Source organism: Manis javanica, chromosome 3, assembly GCF_040802235.1.
Source record: "Manis javanica isolate MJ-LG chromosome 3, MJ_LKY, whole genome shotgun sequence".
Lineage (NCBI taxonomy): Eukaryota > Metazoa > Chordata > Mammalia > Pholidota > Manidae > Manis > Manis javanica.
This window is the reverse complement of record NC_133158.1, coordinates 12,410,474-12,430,845: the sequence shown is the minus strand read 5'-3', so window position 1 is coordinate 12,430,845 and position 20,372 is coordinate 12,410,474. Positions and strand designations below refer to the sequence as shown.

Here is a 20,372-nt window from a genome sequence, read left to right as displayed (position 1 = left end):
CAAATATTGCCTAATTTTTCCAACTTCATTCCAAGTCTGCAACAGTTAGATTGATTGGACTTTGCATGTAACTCTTATGTATAAATATCTTGCTCTCTTGGCCCAAAGACTGGAACTGCGTTTTTATATATGCCCCCTAGAACATAGGATTCTAATGGTACTAAAGTGATGGTGTACTGAATTCTGGATATCTCTTGTACTTAGGTATCTCTGACCTGCCGTTAAGACTTACGGGACCTTTCTTATGTTATGACAGTCTTTTAAGACATTAGCTAATATTATGTTGAGAAGCTTTAAGAGGTGTAATTACAACTGTGTCTTCATCATCCTTGACGAGCCAGGATACCTCTTCAGTGCTTAATGCTCAGCTTCACAGTGCACATCTGGGCACCTTCTGAGTCTGGGCATACCTGGGGCAAAGGGAGGAGCCTTTAGGGGCTTCCTGTGTGGTTCCTGGGCTCACCCTCAAGCTAATTCAGTATCGCTAGGGCTGGGGTCTGAGCATCTGCCTTCCTAACAGGCTCCCCAAGTGATCCTTGTGCACACTAGAGAGACCCACCTTGCAGAGGTCCTGTCTTTGCACACAGCATGGACTCCAGGCAATCTCTGCTTCCTGCACTCAGCCTCTGCTCACTGTGAGTGTGCCACCAGTCCCCACAGGTCTAGAACAAGGTGGGACAGGTTTTAGAGCCTGCGACATGTAAGCTTGGACTGTGTAAGCTTGCACACAGCTCTTGTACTTCCAGCCTCACCTTCCTCTTCAGTGAGGTGAGGGATAATAATGGCACCCGTGTCATGTGGTTGCTGTGAGGGCTCAACATGCTATACATTTAAAGCATTTAGATCAGTGTTTCTTAGCTATTAGAAAATGTATGTAATACATGAGTAAATACCATGTTTAATCTATGCTTTAATTTGGGAGTGGCTACTCTGCAGAAGTTATGATGGCATTGCCCCAACTTTTATTAACATTGAAATTAGTAGACTCTATGCTATGGGTGGGACTCATCCAATCAATCAAAGGCCTTAAGACAAAAACACTAAGGATGAAGGCCTTCTGCCTCCAGATTCCCTTCAGGCCGCACCATCAACGCTTCCCTGGGTCTCCAACCTGCTCGCTTACCCTGCAAATTTCAGACTTGCTAGCCTCTACAATCACATGAACCATAAAATAAATTTTCTTCCTGAAATAAATCCTGATTGATAGATAGTAAAATATTCTGTTATCTATATTTACATCTATCTATATCTATATCTATATCTATATCTATATCTTTAATTATCTCCTATTGGTTTAATTTCTCTGGAGAACCCTAATACACTGCATGTTAAGCTGGAGCCACTCCATTGCACAACTCCAGGGTACAATTCACCCTGAGCCCTAAATGAATGCTTTACATGTGTCCTCTCATGGAGCCACATGACGGCTCTCTAGGGCAGCCACTATTTTCATTCCCATTTTCAAGATAAGGAAATTGAGGCTGAAGAGAACCTAACAGCCTAGCATCCAAAGCCAGGGTCTTAACCGCTCAGCATAGGTAAGACCCGGAGCAGCTGTGTGAGTCCAGGACTTTGCACACCAGCAGGCTTCCTCACAGGAAGAAGAGAAAATTCAGAACTTTGTGGCACATGAGCAAGCAGAGAAAGAAAATCCATCCTGCCTGGAGCATTTCATGTGATTGCTCAACTATATTCTGAACTAGATACTAATATTTAAGAACCATAGGCCTCTGAGAAGTCAAGATGAAGCCAGTGGCCCAGTTAACTAGTTAGGCTTCCTGCTAGTCCATTTCTCTTTGTGGCTCCACTTCTATTATGACTGAAAAGCACTTAGAAATGCCCACCTTGGGGTCCTCTCAGGCTTTCTTCTGGGGCAGCCTCCACCTTGCCCCCCATCTTCTAACAAAGAATGGTCAGGCAAGAGGTGCTGGGTCCATTTGTATCCCCTCCATCTTGGGCCTAAAGTAAAACTCTTTGTCCAAGGAAAGAGCCAAGCTCTCCACTCAACAGCTATTTGGCACCGAGACCTGTGGCTTTTAAGAAGCCCTGTGTTGTCTGAAGTGAGGTTTGTTTCCATCTCCTCCCATGCATTAGTCCACTTAGGAAATAAAGTGTTAAAAGCAATTGCTTGGCCAGTTTGGGCTACCCCAGGGGTTGGCAAATTCATGCTTCTTGTGCAATTTACAAAATATTTTCTTTGCAGTTGTCCCTGAAGCCCAAGTGGGACTAATGGCTTTAACTACTAGCCAACATGTTTCAAAGTAATTTCCACATCAGGAAGCCATTGTTGGCTTCCCCAAACACTTAATTGGCATAGGATGGGTGCAGTTCTGAAAGGCCACGCTTCTGTTCTAGTCCCAGTCCGTCGCTCAGATGGGAGCTGGTTTCCAGCGACCATTTCCATTTCTGCCTCCTTATGTGTACTAAATCATTTATGGCTCCATTTTTCTATGGAATAAAAGGTTCCCTTGGTAATGAAAGAGTGTTGTAATCATCCCCAGCATCCAAGAACCAGAGTTGGCCTTGTGGTTACAAAGACCAGTGCTGTCTGTGGCAGAAAGTCACAGAGGACCAACGTCATGCAGCCTCTGCAAGCGTGTGGCAGTTCAGAGGGCAGCTTCTAAAATCTGGAGGAGTTGCTTCTCTAGAACTCAGTTTCCTCATATATAAGTCGGAATAACGAGGGCATTGATCTCATGCCATTGCTGTATAACAAGTCACCCCAAAACTTAGCAGCTTAAAATAACACATTTGTTTTATGTCATAGTCGTGTCTGTGAATCAGGGACCCAGCATGGTTTAGCTGGACCTGAGACCCCTTCAAGGTCTCCTACAGGCTGCAGTCATGATGTTGACCAGGCTGTAGTCATTTCTAGGGTGACCTGGAAGGGATGTAATTCTAAGCTCACCCCCAGGTTGTTGGCAATATTCAGTTCCTTGCAGACTGGTGGCCGGAGGCTGCCCTTGGTTCCCTGCCCCCCAGATCTCCATGGGGTAGCTAATGACATGGCAACTTGCTTAATCTGAGCGAGCAGGCAGAAAGAGCCAGAAAGACAGTGCCAGCAAGATGCATGACCTATAACCAGATCTCGGGTGTGACACCCCATTCCTTTTGCTGTAGTCCATCTGAAGCAAGTAATTCACAAATTTCAAACATGATGACTTTTCAGTCCTAAATTGTTCAATATTCATCTCTAAAGAATAAGGACATTCTCTGTAACCACAGCACCTTATGACATCTAAAATAATTAAAATAATTCCTTATCACCTAAGATGCTGCTTCCGTCTTAAGATGTTTCCAGATCCTCTCCACATGTCTCGTGGCTTATGGGAACTATGATCAGCTAAGAGCCACCGATTACACACACTTGATTGTCATATCTTTCAATGCTCTTTTAATCTACATCAGCCATGCCACTGATTTGTTGAAAAGAAAGGAGACCTGTGGTCTCCCCTTCTGGATTTACGTGAATGCTTCCCTCTGGTGTCCTCGAACTTCTTTCTCTATCTCTTGTAGTTCCTATAAACTAGATGTTATATTTAAAGGCAGTTATATTCAGGAAGACTGTGTCATCAGTGACACTGTGGCCTCTGTATTCTATTAAGAGGCACTTAATGGCTGGCTGTACCACTGCCCATGATTTTAAGATTGATCAGAGTGTTTCTTTTAAAAATGGTCGTATAACCCCTCTGCTTAACACTCTGAAAGGACCACCCATTACACTTCGGATAAAATCCCACTTCCTAAATAATATTCTGGCTCTGGGCTAATTCTTTCCCTATTGGTCACTCTGCCTCAACCACACTGAGTTACCATCCTTCGGACCTGTCAGCTCTTTCTCAGTGTAGGGCCTTTGCACTTACCATGGCACACTGTCCTCCTAGAGCTTTGCATGGCCAGCTACTTCTCAGCCCTTCCCGCTCTCTAACCCATAACCCTGCTTTGCTTTCTTTTGCCATTTACCACAATGGAAACAATTTCATATTATTTTGCTTTCATATTTCTTTATGTGTGTATGAGTTTATTGTCCCATCTCCCATACTTGAAGATAAACTCTTTAATGTCAGGGAACTTGTCATGACTGTTCACCGCTATGCCCCAAAATATGGAACGATGCCAGGCATCTAGTAGATGCTCAGTAAATATTTGTTGAGTAAGTAATGGTAGTTTATGTTAAGATAACAGCCTCTGAGGCACCTACCGGAGGAGAATGAGAGCAGCACTGGCCCCTCTCTGTACTTCTGGGTTTGGGGGGTTGGCTGGTATGGTTCTCCTAATGATGTTGGAGGGATGTATGATGCTTTCCTACCACAGACTGTTGCAATTCAAAGTGTGGTCCCTAGACCAGCAGCACTGGCCTCACTTGGGAGCTTGTTAGAAATGTAGAATCTTAGGCCCCAACCCAGACCTGCTGAATCAGAAGCGGTATTTAACCAGATGTCCAGGGGGCTCATGCATTTTAAAGTTTGAGAAGCCCTGGCCTATCCCGTTTCTCTTCCTCCTCGCTATGCCCAACCATCCCCATTGTTAGGCTTTAACGGCCCATTCCAGGAAGCAGCTTCTGGTGCCCCCTGAACTATTTACCTAAAGACTTATCTTCTCCAGGGCCCCTTCCCTCCGGGTTTCATTCTGTTTATAAATATTGAAGCTGAAATGTAAACCATGTAAAAACTTCCTCCAAAGCCCAGCAATATCCTGGCAAGTCTCTATATCTGCCGGTATCTATTGACCTATCTTAAGCAAACAATTTTAAATGTTTCCACTGGCATCCTGAGTTTAGCTTCTCGTTTCATCTTGCCTGATAAACAGACTGAGGCTAGTTTATTTTTAAAGCATGAAGTATTCACAATTTTTTAAAGATGGGCTCAAGTCATATGCCACCATGCCATAGAACTGGGACTTGGCCCCATGCAGACTGGTCCCAAAGGTTGGGCTGTTAACTCTGTGGCAGCAACCGGTACAAAGGTGTGCTTTACAAAGTGGCCATTATGTTTGTCTGTTCTTTCATTCATTTATTCCTTCATCTGAGAGGCATGTGAGGATGTTGGTATAGAAGAGAAGTACAGAGCTCCTCAACCCATCAGAAGAGGACATGAAATCAGCACAAAAGTCACCTTGCACATCTGCATCATGTCCAGGGTGTCACCCTCTTCGAGTCAGTGGCAGGCTTCGTGGAGGAGGGAGCAGGATAAATGCCTTGAAAAGTGCAGCACCCAGGAAGTAAGGGTCCCAGGACTATCCCTGAACCCTGCCGTCTGGCTTTATTGGCCATGTCCCATGCTGTCACTGGGCTTTTGTCTTTTAGGATGTAGTCAGAGCCAGGGGATCACATAGGACTCCACAGGAAAGAGTATTCGTCTCCTTGAACATTTTCCCGAGCGCTTAACATGTGCAGGACACAGCCCGAAGGACTGGGAGTGCAGCAGCGAATTAACCTCAAAATGCCATTCTTCTGGCCTTGCTAGTCTAAGGAGGGGTGAATGAGCTAAATAATGTCCAAAGGCCTCTATGGTGTGGAGCTTAGAACAGACTATTCTCATATGTATCTTGGTGTTAGAAATCAATGGTTGTCGGAGTCACATGTTATAAAAGCATGGATTTCCGTTCAGCTTGTACACGTACCCATAAAGCTACAACACATGAGCCATCATTTTTAAGGGCCATTTGAAAAATGTTTGATTGCATTTGAAAACTTAATTAAGCTACATTTATAAATTCTATGTATTCAGTTTCATTTTTTAGTAGCTCATTTGTGTTACTGACAAATCTTCCTAGGTGCTTAAGTAATTTTTAGAAAGCTGTTAAATTAAGCTAATAAATAGGGTGATCCTTTTTAAAGTCTCTTAAATGTTCTAACACTGTATATAAATTCAGTAAGATTTTAAATTAAAATCCTAAGCCAAGATCAATTATTACTCAATTACATAGTTTAGCTGGTTGTTTCATGGCTGATCTTTTCATTCTAACTGATCAAATTCTTGTCAATAAAATAAGCATATGAAATACACATTTTAATATTAAGATATTTAAAATTTAAATATCAATACTAACAATTGATTATCTTAAACATTTTTTTACTTGTACCTTTCCTGAGGATAGAAGTATGCTTAACCTTTAAGGAAACAATGTTGACCCCTTCAGGTTTGGGGCTGACATCCCAGGTTCACTGAGTTTAATGACCAGATACAGCTAACCTTTGAGGTGTCATATGTCAACTGATCCCCCTTTTCAGAAATGTGTAAAGGAGGTGTTGGTTTCACGCATGTCCATAGCATCACATGTAATTCCTGACCCTTCACACAGATGGTCTTGCTGCTGCTTTTGCATTCCTTTCGCTCTATAAGAAAGTCCATCTATTTTCAGGCCTAAGACACACGATGTGACCAATCTGGCTTTTTTCCCTTCATAATCTCAGGGCCACACAAATCATATAGATTTTTGATTAAATTGTGGATATCTCAGAGGTGTAGAATTTCTAAGCAGAATGTCCAAGCTCATCCTGTTGACAAGGTGAGCAGTATGAAAAGGAGAAAAATAAAGCAGCCTGAAGGGCTGAGAATGTGATGGAGTGCTGCGTTACAGGGTGATGGCGACGGCCTCTCTGAGGAGGTGGCACAGGGTGAGAGACTGCATGGTGGCAGGACACTGTTCCTGGCAGAGGGAAGAGTACATGAAAAGGCCCTGAGGTAGGAGTCTGTTTGGCATTTTGAAAGAACAGTGCAGCAGAGAAGCCAGATGTCAGCAGGGCCACACTCCCTCTCAAAGCTCTCGGAGAATCCTTCCTTGTCTCTTCTGGCTTCTGGGAGCTGCTGGCATTCCCTGTGGCTGCATCTGCCCTCTCACTGTCTCCCTCTTCACATGACCTTCTCTGCTCTGGCTGTGTCTCCTTTTCTGTCTTTCATAAGGACACTTATTATTGGATCTCGGTCTGCTGTAGACTGAATGTTTGTGTCTCCCCAAAATCCCGATATCGAAACCCTACCCACAATGGGACGGACGGTTCTGGAAGACGAGGTCTCCGGGAGGAGATTAGGTCATGCGAGAGGAGCCCTCATCAGGAATGCAACCAGTGCCTTTATAAAGGAAACCTCAGAGCGCTCCCTGGCTCCTCCCACCCCGTGAAGACACTCGGCAAAGGCCATGTGAAGACCTCGCAGCCTTGGGAGGGAAACAGGATAGAGAGGACTCAGCTCTCCTGGCTATGTTCATGGCATCCTCGTGTCCATCACACTTACCCATCCTGCCAGTTCCAGGAAGTAGCTGCCAGTGTTCCCATTTACAGTAGTGGAAACTGTGGTTCAGAGAAGGGAAGTGCCTGGCACAGGGTGACAATTTGTGGGTGAACAGTCAGAATTTAAACCCAGGCCTGCCCACTGCAGCTCACCCAGCTGTGCCCTGCCACGCCAGTGCCACAGTAACACCAGTGGAACACACACGTGCACATAATTACATGCTGGCTTTGGTGGCACAGAGTTCAAAATGGGTGTAACTGGATTTTATAATTGGGCCTATTTAAATGTACAAGGGGAGAATATTCTTGGAAACTTCTGGTCATCTCTTTGTGGGAAGTCCTTTTATTTCATAATCTGCAGATCTAAATGTGTAGGACTTGGGTTTGCTTTAAGCCTGGTGGTGTCAGAGACCTCAGTCCTGCTGTAGAGCATAAGAATGATAAAGTGCATCTTTGTCTGGGCCTTAGTAGGCCCAGCCCTGTGTTTCTAAGACAGATATACCCTCACTATGTTGCATCTGGAAGACCTCAGCACTCCCTGTTTGACTGCAATTAGATGCAGCACAGAGTTGCTGGCCAGAGCTCTGGAAAAGCACCCTTTTCCTGCAGATGGAGCAGTTAGAAATGCGGCTTTCATTTATACTTCCCACCTGTGAAGAGAGGAGAGATTCTTTTTTCTGCTGTGGCACAGAGGCACCAGTGTGGTGAGCAGGAGGCCTGAGGGTCCTCTTGGTGCACCGCCTCTTGAGATGGGTGATCCAGGGCACGTTACCTCCAATCTCTGAGCTCCAGGTTCTTTGTCACTAAGGTGAATGTGTGTACTAAATGATCTTTGAGGTCCCTTCTGGCTCTGAGATGCCATAACTGTGAAGCTAAATATTTAGTGCTAATTATATTTGTTAGGATGTGTTCAGCATGGATAGGCTTAGTTTACATATTTTATAAGATAGATGAATGAGGTTAATAAGAATGGTTAATTAAAAAAATAGTGAATTCCCAGAGGGCATTTTACTATGAATTTAATTACGGGAAGTGCTAATTACATCACTCTAAGACTTGAAAGGTGTCCAGTTGCTCCATGTACAAAGTAAGGGACAGTTTTCCAATCAAGCCGGCCTCCGCTCTGCCCTAGAACCGGAGACATTCAGTAATGGCTCACTTCCCAGCCATGGGAAGAAAGAGAATGCAGGACATCTGGCCACTTGGCATACTCAGTCTCTTTCCCGGTAGCTGGCAATGTACTATTTCTACAGCAGATAAGAAACGGACATTTTTGAAGGTAGCACCACTATCACCCACCTACTGCGTGCTCTCGCTGTAAGGCCACCACTTGCCTATGTGGCATCTTCATTGCAATTTCGCAAGACGCTCCCTTTCAGAGAACACAGCTCTGCCGACAAACAGCTGGTGAGCGGATGGCTCTGCACAGGGTATGGTTTGGCAGGCAGAGCTTGGGGTGGATCGCAGGACCTGCCTACCCCCTCGGCTGAGTGTTTGTGCAGTGCACACACCACCCCAGTGAACAGAGCAGCTTTTCCTGGCTCTGTCGCTTAGATTCTTTCTTCTCCTCCCAGGAAGTGGCCTGTCTTTACTTTGAAAGGCCCATGCTCACTGCTTTGAGGACAGCCTCATCTGAGGTTACAGGCAGAGCGTCGGGAACGTTTGAGGGCCTTGGTGGGAAAGAAAATGGCATTTTTGAGGAGTGGAGAGAAAAAGCATTGTGGCTGAAGTTAGCAAGCAAGGGAGATGAAGTTAGGAGACAAGCTCTAGAAATGGTCAGGGGTCATTCCATAACCTCTAGACCATTGGTGAGGGGCTTTTTCCTGCAAACAGTGGGACTCTGTGACTGGATTTAAGCACTTAAGGGTTTAAATACATCTCACTGTTTCCTCTGTACAAAGTGAATTGTAGGAGGTCTTAATAAAAGTCAAGAGATGCTGGTGGCTTGGGCAAGGGTGATGACAGAGAAAGAGGAATGGATTTTAGAGATATTTATAACATAAAATTACCCAGACACGATGATCGATTGGACTGAGGAATGAGTAGTAGTTTCGGAAGTAGGGATATTAGCTACACCACGACACTTTCATGTGCCAGGCACCATTCTAAGTGCTTTACATATATTAGCACATTAAATCTATGAAGTAGATTACATTTTCTTCACTTTATAGCAGAGAAATTTGAGGCCCAGAAATATAAATAACTTGCCCTACATTCCATGGCAGGGCTGAGATTTGCTTCCAAAGAGTCTGAAATTTAAGTTCTTGCTCTAAACCAGTGGTTCTCAACTGGAGATTATTTTGGCAGTATCTGGAGGCATTTTTGGTTGCCAAAGTTAGAGGTGGGAGGTGGATGGAGGATATGGATAGAGGCCAGGGATGCTGAAGTGCCCACAGTCACAGGACAGCCCCCAGCAGGGCATTACCTGGCCCAGTCTGTCCTAGAACCCCTCCTCTAAGCCCGGAGTCATACTGCCCCCTAAGGAGAGGGCCTAGGCTTCGGTCTTAGATGACTGAATTTCCAAGACTAGGAGAAGGCCAGTGGGAGGGGGGCTGCGAGTTGCTTTCTGGACTCATCCAGTTGAAGTCTTTAAGACATCCAGTAGGATGTGTGCTAGGCTCTGCTGTTCAGAGGACATGTCTGGCATTGGTTAAAGCAGCTTTCTATTCCTGGCAACTGTCTGCACACGAATACCTTATGTATTTTATCTTGTAGTCATTTGTTTATACCCCACCCTCTTCCAGAATGGATCTAAAGCTGCATTCAAGGGTCAGGAATAAACAACAGGTCATAAATGTAAAAAGAGGGACCTTAACATGAGAGTCAACACATTGGAGACAGCCAGAAATGAGGCTAAAAGGCCTCGCCACCCTCCTGGGAGCTGCAGGGTGTTACTAGGGTCTGACTGCACTCCTGCACCCCTGTCTCGGCTGGCCTCCTGGCCGAATCTCTGCCCCTCTTCAGGAGACAGACCCTGTGTCTGATTTCTTGGCCTCTCTGCAGCTGAGAAGGAAGCTGGATATTCTTGCTGTCTTTTGAGCCCCTGGCCCATAGTGTCCATAGTGGAGAGCCATCGCTGTTGGTTCAGAGGGCCCCTGGGGACACAGCTGTGAGCGAGACACAAACCCTTCCCCCATGGAGCTGCCTTTCTGCTGGGGGAGCTCAACCAAAAAGGCAGGCATTTGGTGTGGGCATTCGTGTTTTTTTCATCAGATAATTTAATAAAACAGCTCGACATTGTCCGTCATGCTATAAAGAAAAAACAGGAAGAGTCAGGGAAGCCTGAAGGGAAGGGCATCAGATGGCGTGGTCGGGAGTCCTCTGCGGGGACGTGACCCCAAAGCCATGACCTGCAGGAAGAGGAGCAGGGGGCCGGTGGGGGCGTTCGGGCCCTGGGAGCACTTGGTGGAGAGCACAGTGTGGGAAAGAGCTTTGGCCTTTGAGGGACCCAAAGCAGCTGAGAGGGCCTGACGTGGCGAGGGAGCGCAGTCTGCGAGGGGAGAGGGCGGGAACCCGGGCCGGGCCTGCTGGGGCCCGGGAGAGGACGGGCTTTATTCCGTGTGCGTTCTCCCTGCTTCCTCGTCACTAAAGCCCGCAGCTGTCGGCCTGAGCACACGGCGGCCACGGGTAGGAACAGTGTCCCCAGCCTGCTTGGCAGGGGTGGCCGTAACCTAGACCCCAGCCCCTGGAATGCAGCCGGGGTGGGGTGTGGGCTTCCGAGCAGGACCTCCAAGAGGCGGGCAGCCCTGCCCTTGCTGCTGCTGGGACGCAGCTCAGCTGGCTGGAGCCCCAGCACCGTCTGGAACTTTGAGGTGACCTTGGAAACAGAAGTTAGGGACGGAGGTGCCATGAGCGAGGCAGAGCCTGGATTCTGACGCCACTGAGCTGCCGTCCAGCCTCGGACAGCCTGCTGCAGATGCCTGCGTGAGGGGGAGATGAACTCCTGTCTTGTGTGAGACACTCTCAGTGAGTTTCCTGTCACAGCAGAACCTAGTCCTAAGTGATGGGGGCGCACAGGCGGGCACGGGCACGGGTCTGGGTATCACATGCAGCTCCCTCAGGCTGCTGTTGGGAGAATGAATGGATTAAAATGGAACAGCATGGGAGCAGGGAGCAGGGGTCAGAGGCCACTGTGGCTGTGCCGGCGAGTGACTGACCGACCGAAAACACATGGATGAATGAGGTGCCGGGTGCCACCGGCCTCCTCGCCTTCCCGGATAGCCTGCTCTTCTTTCCCCTTCTGTCCCGTTAGTCGGGAGCCTTCCTTCCGGGCAGTATTAGCGCCCTGAGGTTCCTCCAGTGGAATATCACAGACTGAGCGGCTTCTACAGCAGACGTTTATTTGTCACAGCACTGGAGGCAGGGCGGCCCAAGGCCAAGGCACCTGCGGGTTCGGTCCCGGCGGGGTGGCTGCCTGCTCACGGACGGCTGCTCTCTCTGAGGGGTCTAACATGGAGGGAGAGGAGGCCCTGTGTCTTCCAAGGCACTGGTCCCATTCTGGGGGCTCCACCCTCTTGACATCATCTAAACCTCATTCCCTCTCCAGGTCCCACCTCCCAGTACCCTCACACTGTGGGCTAGAGCTTCAGTGTAAAAATTATGGGGGTTTAAAAGGAAAAACCTGCAGTTCTCCGCCTGTGTTTCTCCTTTACTTTCATACAGAGCACTTCACTTCGGACTCTTCTGCTCACCAGGTATATGGGGGTTTTCTCCAGCTAAGCAATTCTGCGGCACCAGCGGAGTTTCCTATAATTTAACTCTATTCTGACACTCTCTGCTGAGAGATAACATGAGATCCCACAGGTTAAGGGCTCAGCCCCTCAAGACCGCTCCCACTTCAGATGCCAATAACAAATAGTAGGTGCCCAGGTTACCCACAACTTCTGTCCAAGTTGGCTACAAATTGGAGGTTCCTGTGACCTCCTCTTCAGGTTCAGTTAATTTGCTAGAGCAGCCCAGAGACCTCAGGGAAAAGCTTCCTCAAGTTCACCAGTTTATTAAAGGGCATGAGAAAGGCTACAGATGAACAGCCCAATGAGGAGATACAGAGGGCGAGCCTGGGAGGGTCCTGAGCGCAGGAGTGACTGTCCCGCGGAGTAGGGTACATGGCTGCACTGATGTGGAAGCCCCCTGAATCCCGCACTCCTGGGGTTTTTGCGATGGCTTCCTCATGTAGGCCTGATCAGCCGCTAACTCCATCTCCAGCCCATCTCCCCTCTCTTTAGGATGGGCTCTGGGGCTTGGAATTCCAAGCTTCTAGTCATGGTCTGGTCTTTCTAGTGGCAGATGCCATCCAGGAAGCCACCCGCTGTTGCCTTGTTAGAACAACAGACCCAGGAAATTATAAGGGTTTCAAGAGTTCTGTGCTGAGAACTGGGGGGAGAGACCGATGTATATTTTCTGCTGTCTCCTAGGGGATATCAGACACAGTCATTCAGTCCACAGCACAGGCTGTTGTGTGCTTCTGCCCTTGGTCTCCTCATGGTCCCCAAGTGTCAGCAGGAGGAAGAGACCAGGAACGTCCCAGCCAACCCCAGACCCAGGCATCTGCTGGGTCAGTTTACCTTCCCTTCCGCAGAAGGGAGATGTCCCCTCCAACAAGGGGGCGATGGAAGAGGCCCTCTTCAAGTATTCCCTTGGAAGGGGCCTTCAGGTACCTCAGGCCCCGCTCTACAGATAGAGAAACTGATGCCCAGGGAGGGAAGGAACTCGCCATGGCCACACAACATGTCAGTGGGATGGAGCTGTAAAATACAGAAGCTGGAAGAGGCTGTGAAATCCCTGTCACCCTGACCTCTCATTTAGAGAAGGAGAAACCAAGGCCAGAAAGGGGGAGTTACTGATAGGCAGGACAAGAATTCAGCACAGGGTCGCCATCATGGTGTGGGGCCAGTATGGCCAAAGGGGAGCTACACGTGGGATTTCTTATTCTGCTGTTGTGTCTTGAAATTCTTAATCATATCTTTAAAGCTTGGCTCAGTCTGCCCCTCTCCCGCAGTCAGGGCCTGGTCAGGGGTGGCGTTGGCACACACGCCCCACAGGGTGTCGGGGCAGGATGTGGCTTGGCAGTATCGTGAGCAGCATCAGTGGGCAGCCCAGCAAGGGTGAGCCTCTCCCCAGTGCCTAGTGCCTCCTGGTGTGCAGATTGCAACGTGTGGGTTGGTGTGAAGGCCTGTGGGGAAGGGGCGCGTCTGGCTCCACTTCCCTGCTCCCCCAGGCACCCAGCAGCTAATGGCAGCATGTGCACACGAGCTGCAGGCAGCCTCCTGAGAGGTCTGATTCTCTCCATACCCCAGGGACCACAACATTATGTAGCAAATAAAAGCACTGTGGCACGAGAGAGAGAGAGAGAGAGACAGAGAGACTGCAAAAGCAAAAATACATAATATTTTACTTCCCTTAACAGCACCTCTTTCCTACTTTTTGAACAAGGGTCTCTGCATTTCATTTTGCACTGAGACCTCAAATTAGGAAGCCAGTCCTGACTTGAGACTTGCAGTTGGGCCTTCAAAAGCCCCCGGCTCTGACTGGGCAGCATGAGCTTTTTAATCACCAGCCTCCTGTGCTCATGTCCGGGGCTCAGCTCTTTTCCTATTTTACCTGTTTTGAAGCCTTGCAAGAACCCAGCAAGGTGCATGTGCATCTTAGATTGTTTTAAAGATGAGGAAGTAGAGGCACAGGTAGGCCACATGAACTTGCCTACAGCTGGTCAGGGCGTGAGCCACGCTTTCCCGCTCAGGAAGCTTGTCCACTTGTCTGGGCCTGACTGGTGGGCAGATGGGGTTGGGGTGGATGTCACAGCGTCTGGAAGCTTCCCAGTGTGCAGGGCCATGAGCCCCCCATACCGGCAGGCACACCCAGGGGCCTCCAGGGGCGGAGACCACGTGGCCCAGATTCTCTGTGTAACCAGGCAACCTTTTCCCAGTGCTGCTTTTCCTCCGTGCTGCTTCTGCCTTATTTGGTATCTGCAGGCGGGCATGGCTCCTGAGAGCACCCCAAAAGTCATCTTAGAAAATAAGGCTGTCTGGGGAGACCTGCAGGGACATCTCATATTCTTCTCTGAGAACCCAGTGCCCCAGAGTCCTGGCCTTTTCTTTTGGGGATGCTGAGAGAATGAAGGGACCGTATTCATTGTGGCTACAGCTTCATGAATGGGCCACAGGGGAAGACAGGGCAGGGGACACCTTTGTGTAGTGTTACACTTGGTCCCCAGATGCCCCCGGTTCCCCAGGATGGAGGATCAGATGCCCTGTACTCTCAGAAGCAGCTCGAAGCTTAGAGATCTGCCCTCTGCTCACACAATCCCTGCCATCTGCAATCAGGTGCAAGATGAAGGGGGTGACCAGGATTTACTGAGCTCCTGTTATACTGCCAGACACTAGGGAAATACAAAATTAGCAACTCAGACCTAATTCCAGTTTCACAGGTGGGAAAACAAAGGCTCAGAAAAGAAAGGACTTGCATCTCACTGACAACAAGTCCCACCCGTCCCACAAACCATGCTCCTCTCAGAGGAACCAAGGAATTTAGGAGTCGTCTAGGTCAGGGGAAACTGAGGAAGCGGGAGACAGAGTGCCTCCTCCAGGGTCAGCTTGGAATGACCTGAGCTCAGGTTTGAGTTACTCTTGGGCGCAGTGACTCCTGGGAACTGCACACCTCCTCCTGTGTTCTGCAGCACAGTGCACGTCGCTGTGCTCGTGTCACTGTGCGTCCGGACCTGCAGCGGGCAGCAGAGGCAGTGTCATGTAGCGAAGCTCATTCCTGCTGCTTAAGGTTGGCGGCCGCCGGACAGTTATTTCGTGTCTTTAGGTCTCAGCTTCCTCCTCTGTAAAATGCGGATATAAATAGTACTTCAATCATTTATGTCACATGTTGAATACAATCTGGAATGTTATTTGTGTCAAACTTTTATCATAGATGTTTTCAAAACCTCAGCCAGATAAAGAACAGGTCTTATATTCTTTTCTTTCTATATTGGTAACTCAAGGCCAAAGACCATGTCTGGAAAACAGTAGATACTTAATAAATGTTTGCTTAGTGAAATTTTGATAAATCTCGGATTGAAGTCAAGGTAGACTTTGCAAATCACACCAAAATGGTGGGCAGAGCTGTTGTCCTGTCTTAGCCAAGACAGGACCTGAGCAGTTGGCGTCCAGCCTCTGCTTCCTTCTCCAAGCCTCCAGCCTCTCCTCAGGGGAACACCACAGACCTGTCATTTCCTCTGGGATGGGGATTAAAGATCAGGTGGCCACTCTGCTGGCATCACAGTCACAGCCTTATCTGCAATGGGGGCACTTCTGGCACTTCTGTGATCGGAGAGAGGAGGCATGCCAGGCTGGGGAGCTCCTCACAGAGCTCAGGGACCGAGGCAGAGACTGGCTGGCTGGTCGTCGCCCTTGACAATGAGGCTCTATGCCACAGCCTCCTTTGCAGCCACTTACGGCTATGTGACCAAGCCCTGGCCAGAGAATGTGGTGCAGAGATGTGCACCTCCCCTGCGCCTGGCCCATCAGTCTTCCCACGCTCTGCTGCCTTCCCCGGGAAGGAGAGGACGCTTCCTCATTGCCTCCCAACCCAAGTCACCAGCCCTGATTTTGGACTTGACCAGAGAGATGAACTTTTGTTGTGCTAAGCCATTGAGTTTGCGGAGGGAGATGGTATTTGTTATAGCATCTAGTATCGCCGTAACTAATACAGTCAGGAGGTGGGCAGCCCGCACACGGCAGCTGAGGGCGCTGCTCCCTGTATGGCTGGTGGACGAGGGCCAGCTGTGCCGGAAGCGGGCATGCTTCACACCCTGCCATCGCCGTTCCCAACCTGTGCTTTTCTTCCAGAGGCTCTGAGCAAGCTCCTAAAACACGTTTAAGGTTGAGAAACCCATCACTGCTTGATCATTCTCTTCTAAAAATATTCTGAGAGAATCAGCTGGAAGTAGGCGAGCGTTCTTCGATTTTAGCCTCTATTTGTGCCTTGGCCAAGAGTTTAGAGTTCAGAGTTCCCTGAGGGCTGGAGTTCCCCAGACTCTGCGTCTGCTGCCCCCCACCCCTCGTCCTCTCTCCCTTCTCTTGCGGTGAATGCGGAAGCAGGCAGCCCAGGTCTCAGCTGGCTCTGCCACGTTTAGCTGGACGACCTCAGCCAAGCTTCTCTGTCTCTCTGAATCTTCATTTCCACATCTGGAAATTGAAGATAATGCCACATGCCTTGTCGGGTCCTTGTGTGGATTACAGATAGAATGTTAGAAGCATGCCTTGGGAGGAAAATGGCTCCTGCTCCTATTATTCCTGTTACTTCTAAGCTTTGAATTCTCTGTTGTGTGTTTCTATTCAGTCCTTCACCCAGTGACCATTTATTGAGCACCTGTTTGGTACCAGGCAGTGTACAGGAAGACAAAGTCCTTGCCCTCATACAACTTGCATTCTGGCAGAGTCATAGACGTAATATCAATGACCAGACACATAAAATAATTGCAAATTGTAGTAAGTGCTGTAAAAGAAATAAACAGGTTGTGGTGATAGAAATAAAGGGTGAGGAGGTGGGGCATGCATTGAATGGGGCTGGTAGGTGGTGCACAGCTGGAAAAGCCTAGGAACCGGGGTCCCGGAGAGCTACATTTTTTTCTATCTGGTTAGTAGTTAAGGCAATGAAAATAATTACAACAAAGCTAGCAAGCTCTGAGTTTATTCTGAGTGCTAAGAGGAGCTGCAAAGTGTACAATACGGAGGAACCTTTTTTTCCCTCCCTGAATGCTCTGGTTAGGTGTTCTGTTTTAGAGCCCTTGAGGAACTCCTGGCCAAGCGATGTATCCAGAGGTGACCAGCAGGGGGCGCGCCAGGCTAGGAAATGTGCATTGCACTTAGCCTGGTGAATCTTGGCGGTTTCCAACTCAAGTAGATAGGAGAAAGGGATCCACTCCGGAAGTAACGATATTTACTTTTACTAAACACCTACAGTGTATAAGACACTATGCTAAGTGCTTTGCGTGTGCTGTCTCATTGAATCTTCTTGTTCCCCAAGGTGGGTGCTGAAGGCATCCTCAGAGGGGATAGGTGACTTGGCCAGTGTCACTGAGCTAGTGGATGCTGGAGCAGAGCTAGGTCGCCCAGCCTGTGTGATCCCAAAGCATGCGGCTGTTTTTCTGTTAGAAGGACCAGGATCTCCAGCAGCTCCATCTTAACACTGGTGATACTTTCATTCACACTTGGGGGCAATGCCCTTGGAAGGCGTCAGTCACCTGGATGAGCAAAGCCTTTGAAGTTAAACACCATGGCTCTGCAACTCCCTTGCTGAGTGGTAATGAGAAAGTCACTTAACCTCTCTGTGCTCAAGTTTCTTTATCCTTAAAATGGTGTGAGATGTGTGCTGCTTGGTCTCTAGTGAGATGATCTTATATAACCTTGAACAGCTCACAAGAGGTGCTCAATTAATGGCAGTTTTTCTGCCTAAAATGATTTCACAGGAGATTGAAACAGCCCTGGGCATTGTAGAACTGTAGTGTCCAACAACACTTTGTGGTGATGGAAATGCTCTGTATCTGCACTGAGCAATGTGGTAATCTCTAGCCACATGTGGCTGCTGAGCACTTGATAAATGGATAATTTAAAATTTAGGAAATTAATTTCTAATTTGATGTAATTAGAATAAACTTAAATTAAAATAACCGCATGTGGCTGATGGCAACCATACTGGATAGAGCAGGTCTAAAATATGTCTGATCTCAAGGTCTCTGTATCCCTGAGAACCCCTGGGATATTAAATAAAGTAAGCCATATTCAACATTTAGAGCCTGGCATACAGTAGGTGATCAATGAATTTGAGTTTGTCAGAAAGAAATACAAGAGACAGGAAAATCAACAAAACCATGTTCTACATTTGACAAATATTAGTTTGTGGGACTGGACTCTCAGACTTCCCCAAGGAAAAACCCCTCAGGCAAACTAGAATTCTTTAAATATTTCTTTAATGTGTATTTAGTGGAGATAAAGAACAAACTTAAATTCCAGTTAATGAAGTGTATGTTCAGAACAAGTTCTCTTCATTCATTCACTAAAGAACCCCTTTTCCTTTTCTATGCTCCTCTCCTCTTTCTCTTGCAGTTTTATAAACCAGACAACTTGTTAGAAAGTGTTTTAATGGCTTAAAATGTAAATGATGAAATAGCCGGACCACAGGAAACAGTACTTTATCATGTATTTCTCAGTTCTAAAATTTCATCTATTTAGACTTTGCCTTCAAGGATTGGTCAGTTGGCAAATCTCAAGGTTCGGTGGTTGAATCTTGCGGCTCAAAGAGGCTACCGGCAACAGTTTGTCCAGAGATAGGTCTGGAATGGTGGACATTGTTATTTGTTTGTACCTGAGAAAAATTTCTTCTCTGACAGCATTAGGACCCGTTTGCATTCTGGCCAGTTGTATAAGGAGACCTGAGTTACAGGCTCCTTATTTCCAACGTATTTCAGAGATGATGAGTACTGGCTGTGGACAGGCACTCTGGGCTGCTGGCCCCCCCTGAATGTAACAGGAGACCCCTGTCATCTGGAGCACCCTGTCTGCTCACAGGACTGGCTTTGCTGTGCACAGCTGTGTGGCACATCCATCCTTCCATTCCCCACCATCCTGAAGACTGGCAGACTCTGGCTGCCTATCCTGATGCCAGCTCCTTAACAAGACCTGTGGTTCTAACAGCAAACTGCCCAGTGCATGGAGTTTGGTTTAACTTGTCCTTTCCCTACACATCAAAGCCCTCTAGGGTCAAAGAGAATCCTCTGCCAGAATGACACAGTGCTATTTTTGAAACTCTTTTGTGTTAAGGGATAGAGCCCATGTATATTACTTGCCGGTGCACAACTTTATGATTTGGTATGTGCATATACTGCAAGATGATCGCCACAGTAAGTATAGTTAGGATCTGTCACCAGGCACAGTTACAAGTTTTTTTCCTTGTGTCTTTTTTCTTCTGTCATAACTCTATTTCTGAATGTAGCACATTCTCAACTCTGCCACCAAAGTCCCTTGGGAGTGGGACCCAGGTGTGAATAAAGAGGCTTCCTTCTCAACTGTGCCTTTGAGTGAGGGTGGAGGGGTCATTGGTCTGACACCTGTTCTCATAGGGCCCCAGATGGTGGGGTGTCCTCCCAGAGAGCCATTTCCAGCACCCAGCAGCCCAGTCAGCGGTTAGTACCCTTGAGGTAAGGCCCTGTGCTAGACATAGGTGAACGTCCTCAGGGCTCACAGGACCTGCAGCAGCCACCACATGCGTCACCCAGGCCTCAGCTCCCCGCCACCCGGGGAAAGGGCGGTTCCCACCCCACGGCCAAGTGTGCGCGTTGCATGCTGTCACTACCCCCTCATGTCACAGCCAGCCTGAGACCCCAGTGTGCTTCTCCCCCTCCTTCAGCCCGTGTCTCCTCACCCCTCTGCACCCGTCTGCCATCCTTTGCTGGGCTTGGCCTCCCGGGTTCCTCCGGACCCGTCCTCTGTGCCTGGTGGCTGACCAGCTGTCTGTCCCGCGGAGTCCCTGCCCTTTGGCATTCAGCTGGAGTGTGCCCACACGGAGCCCTGCTGGAGACTGGAGGGCGGGAGAAGAGAAGGGGGCAGGGTTTCCGTGGCCCTTCCTGTGCAGCTCACTGCAGCCAGGCTGTCTCCAGCTCTCTGCTCCCCCAGGCGCCGCCTCTGGGCAGCCCCCTCGGGCTCTGTCAGCACCCCCCTTCCCTCTGCCGTGACCCTTTGCTGCCCCTAGCCCTGGGTTATTGTACCAGCAATAGCTTCCGTGAATAGGTCCTTTCTAAATAAACCTTCCTCCAATTGTCCTAACTTGAGTGTGTCATTTGTTTCCATTAAGTCTGATGGATGTACCTTCCTTTGGCGCATATATGCTTTCTGGTTGTGCTGTATTTATATTCCTGGTTGCTCCGTGAACCTCACTACTGAGATTTACCTCCTGTTCCTCAACATTGCTTGGATGCGGGATGTTTGCTGATTGTTCCAGAACCCAAATTTCTCAATTCCAGCTCCTTTCAAACCCGTCATCCATCCGTCTTCCTTCTTCCCTTCGCTCCCTCCCTCCGTCCCTCGCCCTTCCTTCCTTCCTACTTACGCGTGTAAACGCCACGCCGGAGTCAGACGGCCTTGGTTAAAATCCCAGA

At 48.4% G+C, this 20,372-nt stretch overlaps 1 long non-coding RNA gene across 1 annotated transcript; it reads right to left on the bottom strand.

The window, feature by feature from the left end:
• Positions 1-13,593: 13,593 nt before the first annotated feature.
• On the bottom strand, positions 13,594-19,843 carry LOC140848315 (uncharacterized). The gene is made up of 2 exons (XR_012128926.1): positions 19,640-19,843; positions 13,594-15,056 (listed from the first exon to the last, which is right to left on the bottom strand). It is a non-coding gene; the product is annotated as an uncharacterized lncRNA (long non-coding RNA).
• Between the last annotated feature and the right edge of the window lie 529 nt (positions 19,844-20,372).